At 32.2% G+C, this 12,294-nt stretch overlaps 1 long non-coding RNA gene across 1 annotated transcript; it reads right to left on the bottom strand.

Moving 5' to 3' along the window:
* Positions 1 to 4,044: 4,044 nt before the first annotated feature.
* Positions 4,045 to 9,286, bottom strand: LOC139482235 (uncharacterized). The gene is made up of 3 exons (XR_011654800.1): positions 9,243 to 9,286; positions 5,485 to 5,578; positions 4,045 to 4,176 (listed from the first exon to the last, which is right to left on the bottom strand). It is a non-coding gene; the product is annotated as an uncharacterized lncRNA (long non-coding RNA).
* Between the last annotated feature and the right edge of the window lie 3,008 nt (positions 9,287 to 12,294).

Consider the following 12,294-nt stretch of genomic DNA (forward strand, 5'->3'; position numbering starts at 1 on the left):
GTGCTCCTCATAACTTTGTTGGAGCAGTTTCTGCGTAAGGAGTACACTCCTGTATATGAAGTATGTATAGTGTGAACAAGCACGAGAATAACGTATCAATAGACAACTTTCGAGTTTGATGCATTTCCGCCAAAAACTCTGGTTTTAGTGAACGTCATTTGTGCGTTTAGGGCGTCGTCACTTCCATTCTAATGTTGAGCGAGTGGTTGGAAAACTATAATTCTTTATTGTACGATTTATTCGGCAAATTGTATTCTCAAAATTGACAATCAGCACTGCTGTCATTGGGGAATTGTCATTGAGTACCTACAGAACAACCATTATGTCTAGTTTATCCTTCACAAAGACGATCACTAGGACGTTTGATGAACGTTAATAGTGCATAGATACAGGCGAGCCCCTCTATCTGTTAAATGGCGTCATCAAGGCGCGCATAGTTGACGATTTTTTTCCGGTGACGGATGAACTCGAAAGTGGTCTATTGTGATATGTAAACACTGTGCGGGACAAATTTGCCATTCCGGTATCGGCAAATCTGACTTTGTCGGTTTACAAGATATCAAAAAAAAATTTTGTCCAGTGATAGATTATTGAAAAATTAAAAAAATGCCATATGTCCCAACTTGTCACTGTTGTCACTCTTGTCACTGCAGCTGATTAAAAGTACATTTCCCATGGGAAATTTGATAATTCCCATGGGAATATTAGAATTTCCCATGGGAACATTGAAAGTTCCCATGGGAAAAATTACTTTTCCCATGGGAAGTTTAGAGTTCCCATAGGAACTTTAAAGTTCCCATGGGAACATAAGTAAATTGTTTGTTCCCATGGGAAGTTCTAAATTTCCCAAGGGAAACTTTAAATTTCCCAAGGGAACTTTTCTTCCCAAGGGAACTCCTTTTCTTCCCATGGGAAAATACTTTTCCCATGGGAACAATATTTTTTCCCATGGGAACAATAATTTTTCCCTTGGGAACAATATGTTTTCCCATGGGAACAATAATTGTTCACATGGGAAGTGATATAACTAAAAAGAAAACATAAAAAAAATCTTCTAATTGCATGAGTGAAGCAATTTCACAAAACGGACTTAGTTATTATGGGTGCAAGTATTTCTTTGAATCTTAATTGTAGAAATATATAATTGTGTGTTCTACGATTTTTGTCTTGGCATGCTTAATTGAAAGTAAATCACTACGTGTCAAAAATTTAACTACTATAAATTCAGAAATTATTGCTGTTTTTATTATTGTGAAAATAGTGACAGGGTTATAATCACAATAATATACACTTGCATATTGAAATTTTTTATGAACTAAACAGGATTATTCTAAATTTTGCACACAAAAAAATGATGAAATTGAGAAAAATCGCACTTACAATTGCTAGCAATAATTTCTGAATTTTCAGTATATAGTTTTGCATATATAGCTTTCACACCATTGCACACAGTGTCTTATGTTTATCCATTTGAATGTTTTTGTGTTTTTTTCATGCAGACATTTAAATGTTGATAGGTCTTGCTCATTGTTGACGGCTGTTCAGTCACTGGCTGAAAATACCTTTATCTCTGGTTTTTAGTTGTCTCATTGGCAATCACATACCATATCCTTACTTAATTTCAACACTTCTTAATTTAAGTTATATACATTTGAGAATATCATTTTCAAAAAGACAAAACATTACAATTGGTATAACAAATAAGGCACTTGTGTTTTAATATTTCATCTTTCACTGAGATAACACCATCAAGTAAAATGTGTAAAACAAAAACAGAAAATTAAACAAACAGCAATAAAATAACTCAAGCAAGTGTCAATAAACCTGCACAAATAACATGAATAACATATCTAAGGTCATAAGCAAGTGACAATAAAACATACAGCAATAATATATCTAAGGTCATAAGCATAAACATGCAGCAATATAATACATTGTATATCTAAGGTCATAAGCAAGAGACAATCAACATACAGCAATAGTATATCTAAGGTCATAAGCATAAACATGCAGCAATAATATATCTAAGGTCATAAGCAAGTGACAATCAACATACAGCAATAATGTATCTAAGGTCATAAGCATTTAAAAAAAAACATGCAGCAATAATATATCTAAGGTCATAAGCAAGTGACAATCAACATACAGCAATAATGTATCTAAGGTCAAAAGTATAAACATGCAGCAATAATATATCTAATTTCATAAGCATAAACATACAGCAATAATATATCTAAGGTTCTCTGATATTTGTCCTAAAAATGTTTGGCTCTAGCACCACTGTTGAAAAAGTAATGCCACTTTTTTCAACAATTTCCTCAGAGGAAAAAGAGTTTTCCTCAAGGGAAAAAGATTTCCCTTAGGGAATTTGCTGCATAATTATTTCCTTTGAGGAAATTCTTTTTCTTTTGAGGAAATTTGCCGCTTCAAATTTTCCTTTGAGGAAATTTCCTCTAAGGAAATCATTGTTCTTCAAATTTCCTCTAAGGAAATTTCTGAACATCAAATTTCCCTTAAGGAAATGTTTTTCCTCTATAAAAATTTCATAACAGTACAAACATTGACAAACAGTATAAATATATTTTCTCCTAGACTGAATTATTGATCATGTTGATACAAAAGATTATATAAAATAAACACTTTTCATGTCAAATTAACTTGTCTTCTGTTTCAGCTGCTGTGTATAATTATTCTACCCCCTACATAACAGTTCAGTGCATAAATAATTCCATTCACAAGACATCTTCCTTCAATTGGTTGAATAAATTTTGGCAACTTGTTCTTCAAACATCTTCTCTGTATATTTGATAGGCAGTTGCTATTTGTCCGGCTAGCCGGACGAATAGTACCAGGACTATTTGTCCGGCCAATACAATGCGCATGTCACTATTTGTGTGTGCGTGTAATATTATCTTCAGCGGCACCAGGGGGTAGCACATGTTTGTATAATCTTTATTGTTAGGGCCTAATCTTGTAACTAGTAATTGAAATTGTTGTTTTCTTCATACCAGAATATAGACCAATGTGGATGACGAATAATTATAGAAAAGTCATGTATATTCCATATTTTTTAAATAAGTAGAGAGAATAAATTGCTAGTAAAACAAACTTTTAAGTATTGTTTGACTCAGTAGTGCATTTTAAGTTAACGTAAAGGATTTTGTGTAGCTGAAAAAGGTACAAAATTATTATGTCTGTAGCTGTCAAAGAGAATTATAGACCCCTTGACATAAAGTTATCCATATTTTGAGTGAGAGATTGGAGATTTTTCTATGTCCCCCCCCCCCCCAAAAAAAAAAGAAAAAAAAGTGAACTACAGAAATTCTGGATTTTATTTTATTTACGTGAGGGGTCGGGGTGACACGGTGTGCTCCTTTTCTCAAATTGCACATTTTCTTTTTTTCTCCTAATCCCATCTTTGTTGTCCCCTGTATTTCATTATCCCACTTTTTATAATCCTATATCCAACATCCCCACTTCAAGGTTGTAACCCCCCCCCCCCCCTTTTCTTTAGTCCCTTTCATAAGATTATATCATTTTTTGAAGTTCATACTATCGTTTTTCATTGTCAAATTCCGAAAACTGCAAAATTTATCCGTGACAAATATTGATATCGCCGTTTTCAGCCATGATCTTAAAATTGAAAATCAGTGATCGGATTACACGCGCCCCCTCGGTGCTACTGAAGATAATATTACACACACTTCCGAAAGCACATAATCATTATATGACATGCGCATTGCAATGGCCGGACAAATAGCCCTGGCACTATTCGTCCGGCTAGCCGGACAAATAGCCACTCCGTATGTGATATGATGGAGAGCCATGTACATAATATTATGTACATAAATGGATAACGCATGTGTTTATTTCGACAACAAACATGACAAAGACACTATTTTTTTTCTTAATTTCTCCATAATCCATCAGTGAATATGTAGGTTGTTACATTTTACACCATTGTGTCCTTGTGCATCTTTGATAGTACTCCATTTTGTTTATAGCAATTTTGTAGAATTTTTTCTATTTCTTTTTCCAGAAAAACACACAATTGAGTTCATTTCACATTAATTAATCCAATTAGCACATTATGTAGAAAAGTATTAACAAATAAGTTTCCTCTTCAGTATAGACTTGCAGGACCTGACGATGATCATAAAAACCAAGATATCTGACCTATAAATACATAAAATAAAAATAAAAAGTTATAAACATGATAAATGGAGAAAAAAACAGCAATATAAATAGGCTTATTTTATCATGTTTTAATTAAAGTCATAAGAAACCTCAAATTAAAAAAAAATATGTATAATAATTATGTTTTTTTACTTATTTTTAATTGCTTGCTTCCAGGAAGCAATTCACCGATACATATTTTCCATATACATAGTGACCCGAGCGTAACCCTCCTCGTAAAAATCCGGTGACCACAATATGCAAGGATCTGTCATTGAAATAAACAAATAGCTGATTATACATGTTAAACACGTGCTCAATACCCATGCTTTTTGTGATTTGTTTACTATAAGGTGGCAATCGGTAAAACTCAGCTTCAAAACACGGCATTTAATGAGCAGCATTATTTGTTAAATCATAACAAACAGAGAGAAAAAAAAATTGACGATTTATATGATATACTTGTGAAAATAATGATAAAATCGTGCACAGAGGACTAAGTTTATGATGTATACATGCATTGGTTCAAAAGTTGGACAAACTTTATTTTTCATCACTCACTCGTTTCATATGGCGTACTTTAACATTTGAGAAACTTTCATTTGATATTCTTACTTGTCATGCTTTATATGAGTTCTCTTATTTCAGTGCTTTGTGTCCAAGATTTAATATTCGTTGTTTAGTGCCTTGCAGTGATATTTAAAGTTTAGCCACTTGCAAAAGTTGTTATAGAATGTTCATATGCTGTGTTATTTGAACCACTGTCCTATATTATTGTCAGGTAAGAGGTTGAGTGCTCACAGACATGATATTTTTTTATTAATTGTTATTGTTTTTGAACATGTTGAACTAAATTGGATTGTTTAAATCTTTTCATGTTGGGAACTTTATTGGCTGACCTATAAAGGAAGTGTTGTCTCATTATTGAAGGCCAGCCCATCATTGGCCTTTAATTTCTTGCATCCACTTCTTTGAACTCTGGTGGATAAGTCACTCATTTACCATACCACATCTTCTTATTTTTATAAGAGTCATCATTCAAAGGCAATTACTTTTATCATGTTTATTACTGTAATTCAGAAATTATCCAGAGGTTTTTAGTAATGCGATTAATGTGACTGGGTGAGTATCGCAAAAATAAGAAATCATATTTTGATAACAGAAACATATATATATCATGTATATACATGATATATAATTGATGCAGATTTTTTTTGTAATCACAATAAGTTGTCCATTCCCTGAAAAATCACAATAATAAAGGCAAGCAATAATTTCTGAATTTACAGTATATAGAAGTGGTCTTACCATTTAGGCCTTGTTGTATTCTGTTTATCTTGTTTTGTCGCTCATTTCTATTGAAACTGTTTATATTTTTCATTATTTTTCTATATTTCTTGTCCTATAAAACATAAAAAGGGTAAAAACTATTATTAAACATCAGTATTTTCTTTATATACAATAATATTTAATAAGAATGGAATATTTGTGCTATTTCATTTCACAAACTTTTTGTCAGTCATGACTTTCAAAGACTTTCACCCTGGTCAATAGTTTAAAAAACAAACATTCCCATACTTTTTCTTGGTGTTCGTACTAATTTTTCATTGGACAACAAAAACATGATTTAACTATTCTTCTATGATTTGTTTTGCTTGACTACCTTAAACTCTGAAATATTGTTTACACTGTATAATCTGTATGTGTCTCACTCGTCAAAATTTCAAATTAATATATAAATAACCAATAAGAATGCTATGCATGGCTCAGCTTGATACAAACGTACACTTTAAACCCTGAACAGTTGGAGCAAGTATGGACACAACATTCAATTCAAACTTTTCTCCATTGGTTAGAGGTATAGAGGGAGGGGGAGATCTCACAAACATGTTTAACCCCGCCGCATTTTCCGCCTGGCCCAAGTTAGGAGCCTCTGGCCTTTGTAAGTCTTGTTTTATTTTAATTTTAGTTTCTTGTGTACACTTTGGAAATTAGTATGGCGTTCATTATCACTGAACTAGTATATATTTGTTTAGGGGCCAGCTGAAGGACGCTTCCGGGTGCGGGAATTTCTTGCTACATTGAAGACCTGTTGGTGACCTTCTGCTGTTGTTTTTTTATTTGGTCGGATTGTTGTCTCTTTGACAAATTCCCCATTTCCATTCTCAATTTTATGGATACAACTCTGAATTGTAAATTTGGATTGTGATTCAATAGTTGATGCAGCATAGGTTTCTGACATTGAATGAATGTGGTCCAAGTACTTAAAAATTTTAAATTGACAATTAACCTCTAAAATGGTCCAATATTCAAAATCTTAATACATGGTTAGATGCAGCATATCAACATGATCACAGAACCCAAATAATTCATTATTTGATGAAATCAAATAAAGTTCAATTTTGGACCCTTTAGATCTCAAAGTGGACCAATTTGTTAACGGGCCAAAATATCAAAAATCTAAATGAATGGTTAGATTCAGCATATCAAAGAACCCCATATATTCAATTTTTTGGAAATCAAACAAAGTAAAATATTGGACCCCAATTTGGACCAACTTGAAATTTGGGCCAATACTAAAAATCTAAGTAAATATTCAGATTCAGCATATTAACATGATTAAAGAACACCAAGAATTTTAATATTATTAAAATCAAAATAAGTTTAATTTTGGACCCTTTGAACCTTAAGATAGACCAATTTAAACAGGACCAAAAAATTAGGAAGCTTAATACACAGTTAGATTTGGAATATATATATCAAAGAACCCCAATAATTCAATTTTCTATAAAATCAAACAAAGTTTAATATTGGCCCCTTTTGGCCCCTAATTCATGTAATTTCTAAACAACTCTGGACAAAAACTCTGGTCACAAACCCTGTGTTTGAGTTTCATAGATTTCTGTTAACTTATACTAAAAGTAATTATGCGAAAACCAAGTGTCTTCGGACTACGACCACTACATGATAAAATTAAGAATGGGAATGGGGAATGTGTCAAAGACCCCCCTTTTTTGGACTATCAATGCATTTGAATGGGGACATGTAATTACCCCCCCCCCCCTTTTTGTCCTGGGTTAGGAAACCCCTTTTTAAAATGACTGGATCCGCCCCTGAAGGGTCTATCATTAAGTTTGACAACTTCAGACATACTACTTTACCAAAAAAATTGACACATTTCATCCAATTTAATTCATTCTTTACTTGCTATTTCATCCATAATATTTTAAAGAAAGAAATTTGGAAGGAGTATGATTTTAATTTGCAAGTTATACACTATCCAAACTAGAGACCTGATAGAGTAGATATATACTTGACTAAGGGAGCTACCATTTGTTTTATGGGGGGGGGGGGGGGGGGGCTAGGATGAAAAATTTTATCCTGCATTTTTTTTAGCTGTAATCTCTGTCCTGCCTTTTTATTTTTCACTCTGTTCGTTCCTGCCTTTTTTTTTTTTTTTTTAGTTTATCCTGACTTTTTTTACCTAAATTGTCGTCCTGACTTTTTTGCTAGTGTCTCATCCTGCCTTTTTTTTTCTCAAACAGTCAGGGGACTTACTTAAATGAGTGATTTTCTAAATCACTGATTTAAGTAACATTATTTCCATAAAGGTTGGAAGTTAGAGTTGTCTTTCTTTAATAATCACCCATTTAAGTAGTACAAATTAATCACTAGAAGAAGTGATTTAATTTTATTGTAGCTTTAAATATAGAATACTAATGATCCAGGGACTAATTATGTTTCTAAACTTATCAGAACCAACATCTGTGTTGTCTAGGATGACCAGGTCATTTCAGGTGATGACCTTGTACTGAATCTAGGATAATGACATAAAAATCACTTGTTTAAGTATCAGACCTCAATTTCCTTCCCAAAAATCACTTCTTTAAGTATCATTTTTTTTAATTATCCCTACTAATTTCAACACCCCCGAACAGTGAGATTTTTATCGCAACAGTAGAATTTTATTACATAATCTGAAAGATGAAACCTTGAACTTCACAGGAAAAATACTCCCACTGCTGGGAAAAATCTTTGAAGAAAGTATCAGTTCATTATGTAAAGCCATTATTATAGCATTTTTTCAACTAAAATAGAATTTTCAGCTAAATGATAGCATCAAAGGCAGAAACCTTTCTACTTAAAAGAAGCAAAAAGTTTATTTTTTTTTTAATTTTACTAATTAAAAGATATTATTTAAACCAGATGTGTTTAAAATTTGGAAAAAAATACAAAATTTCAATTTGTGACAAAACCACAATTTTGCTACTCGAATAAGTGATTTAAAAATCACCTATTTCAGTAAGTCCCCTGACTGTCAAAACTCCTGTTCTGCCTATTTTTTTCAAATTTCATCCTAGCCCCCCATAAAAATCAAATGGTAGCTCCCTAATTTAAATCAAACTTGGGGTGACTGGCGACAAAGATTTAAGGAAATAGATGACAGTTTACCTACAATGATCTAGCTTCATGGCAATGGCATACATTACAGACTACATCATGTACATGGTCATTCTTAATTATGTTTAAACTTTGGGAGTTCATTTTTTTAATGTTTAAAGCTAACAATTTCAACTACATACATTTATCAAGATTTGATTCTACATTTATATATAATTGTGTATGTCACATGTATGTACATGATGTATTTTAATGTAAAGCATCTGAAAACTCATTAGCCGTTTTCATAGCCTATGCCTGAAAACAGAGATTTCTTATTAAGGAGAAAGCCCCGCCCCCCCCTTTTTGGTGTGAAATATTTTGTTGATTATATAGGGAATCACTGAAGCATGACTGGAGCAAGCATCCCCCTCTGCCCCCCCCCCCCCCCCCCCCCCCCCCAAAAAAAAAAAATTATTAAAAAATGGAAATTTCTGGATCTGCCCATGTCAACCTTTCACTCAGGTCATTGGTGAAGAGTTGTCACACAAAATAAATGATATCAAATGTTCATATGTATATGTTTTAGCTCGTGTAGGTGTAAGGAGGCAACCATTTGATTTGTAGGGCGAAAAGGGTGAATAATCTTGCCTTGTAAAACTTGTGCTATAAATAAAAATTAATACATTTCCATTTAAAAATCCGTCAGCCCAATCTCATCCAGTGAAATACATTATTATCTGTTTTCGAAATTATATGGAAGTACTTAGTAGTTCAGACGCATTGCAAGGCATTTTTTCTAAGGAGACGTGTAGACTCATTTAATTGGGGGAATGGAACCAATAAATTGATAGGATCCGATATGATCTTCCCAGTAAGGAGCACCTATTTTTTTAGGTAATTATTATTAGTGTCGGTGATCTCACAAGTAAATCAGAGAAAATATTGCATGCAAGTTAATAAGCAGAGAAGAGACAATTATCAACTTGTGTATTATTCATTTTCTCGCAGTTATTTACGGTAAATTAACTATATGTATATATATCCCAAAACAGGTGTTCGGTTCTAGTACTATACAATTTAGTAAAACTGCTATATTTTGGGGCCGAAAAGGGGTCTTACTGAACCTACTCCTTTATAAATCTTAAGTAGGAATGCGTGGGTTCCATTTCATGAGACCTACACGGATTTTTTATAAAATAAATTTAAAAATTATAAATACAGTTTTCAATTCTTTCCCGGCATAGATAAAAAAAATATGAAAATAAATAATCTTTTGAAAATAATACGATATGGTTTAATTATTTCACTTCATTATAATGATAAATCCTTTAGATCTGAAATGTTTAATTAAAACGAATTTATCATTTTGATCTACCGATAAACTTTAAATTGAAGTGACATGGTCAGTTAAGTAACCTGATTAGTTGCATGGCTGATTACCATCTTACAGGTGACCCAGTAATTTTCCATATGACACTAGCGTGTACCCTCGGAGTGTGTATAACTTATTTTTTGGGGAACATCCTGTCCACGTGTAATACTTAGCATATCTTGCAACATTTGACATTAAACAAATTTTCTTTGTAGCACCGGAGGCAATTTCATGTTCAACCACACAGAAAATTTCACACAAAAAATATGATAAAATCATAAGAAAAAGAATAAGAAATACTAACAAATAAATTTGGCATTAATAAAACGGGGATTCGTGTATTCAAGGGCTTATTTTCAGTGGACAACAACAAATGGAAGTTTTTAACGACCTTGACTGGCTATAATATATATATAGCACTTGCACGGTCGTTCCAGTGGACATATTTCATACCAGATTACTTATTCTTTTTATATATATGACAATTATTGTTTAATCTGATACACGTACCTATAATGTACAGTATTTTGAACAGCTTCAAATATATGGGGTCCGTAGTAATACCGCAAAGGACCTCCTTAGTGCACTAAGAACAAAAATGTGCACTAAGGACCTGATGGAATGATACAACTGTTACAAAGGACATGGCATATAAAAATAGACGTTGTAAAAATTCATTATTTTAAATTTTACAATTATACCTTTTTTAATAAGAAAGTTATCTAATGTGTATTCGACACGTGCCTCAAAAAATTGATTGTCACCTTTTTAGTGTAATAGGTAGAAATTCACGTTCGCTCAACCTTGACCCGTTCATAATCTGCTAGTAAACTGTTTAAACATGTATATATGGTATTTCAAATTGTTCTTTATTTTTTTCCCATTTGTTTGTTTCTGCCGTATTTATTCTGTCTGTTATAATTTTTACTTCTAAAGTAATAAAGTATTTTCAACTCTTTTCAGTTTGGGAATTTTTAATCCTTTTAATTTTAAAAAGACAAATAATTGTGAACACTTCACGGAAAAGTGAGGATTTATATTTGGTTGCTTAACGTCCAGTTGCCAATACTTCATTCATTTTTCTGATGTCAGGGACCATGCCTCACAGCAAGGTTTTATAAGGATAGAACATAGGCAAATGCAAATAGATTCTATTGACTATATCTTTGCTGCTTTGGTCTCTGCATGTATAATGATTCATTATGTTTTATGGGATACTTAACTTCTGTTCTACAAATTTTATATTAAAATATATTCTGATTTTTCATTTTTAATGAGATTTTAGTTTCTGTTGATTAGAGGCAGTACAAAAAACATGTTTTAATCATAATTAAGGTGAACCCCCCCCCCCCCCCCTGTCAACATGACACCCAACCACACCGCTTGAAAATCTTAAAATATTTTTTAATGTTATCTTTACTATATATATATATATATTGAATAGGGTGACACGTTGTCGCTACATAATAACCAGATAAAATGGATCTTGTTTATACAAAAAATCTTTCAAGATTGTGGTTTCTCAAACATATGGGAGTCACAAAATTTTGTTAATAAAGAATGGTTAAAAACTGTCATAAAGCAGAGATTGCTATATCAATATATTCAGAACTGGAATTCCCTCATTCAAAATTCGTCAAAAGGTATAAACTACAAAAATTTAAAAAAAAAAACTTGAAATTGAAGAATATTTTAATATTTTGGACTTCAAAGACGCTTTTGTTTTTTGTCGATTTCAAACGACTAATACTAAGTTGTCGATTGAAACAGGAAGATGGCAAAACGTAATCAGAGAAAACCGCTTTTGCAGTCTATGTAACAATCGACAAATAGGTGACGAATATCATTTTATATTTGAATGCAAATTTTTCAATCAAAAACGAAAAGAGTTTTTAACTGCATATTTTACAAAACGGCAAAATACAGTTAAATTCTCTGAAGTTATGTCAAGTACAAGAAAACCAGTTCTGAAGAAGCTTTGTTTTTTTTTATAGAAAATATAAATACTTGTGTTTGTCGGCCCGTGCTTGTACTCCTGGCTTGTAACTTTTGTAACCTCTCTCGCTTGTTTTGTACATATTGTAAATATTTATTGTTGTATTTGTTATCTCTGTACCGATGTAATGCATTTGCTTTATGAGAATAAAGATATATAAGTAACTTCTTTAAATATACACAAGTCATAATTACATTGGCCAGAGGGTAACTTGATAATTAGAGGATCAAAGGATTTAATTAAGACAATCCAAGACTGCTACCTCTATATTTTATTATACATATCTTTATTAGCCTCATTTAGGGTGATACAGCAATTGCAAAACGGGTAGATACGATCTGTAATCAAATAATTAAACTAATCAGAA

The sequence above is a fragment of the Mytilus edulis genome, chromosome 7, assembly GCF_963676685.1.
Source record: "Mytilus edulis chromosome 7, xbMytEdul2.2, whole genome shotgun sequence".
In the NCBI taxonomy this organism is placed as follows: Eukaryota; Metazoa; Mollusca; class Bivalvia; order Mytilida; family Mytilidae; genus Mytilus; species Mytilus edulis.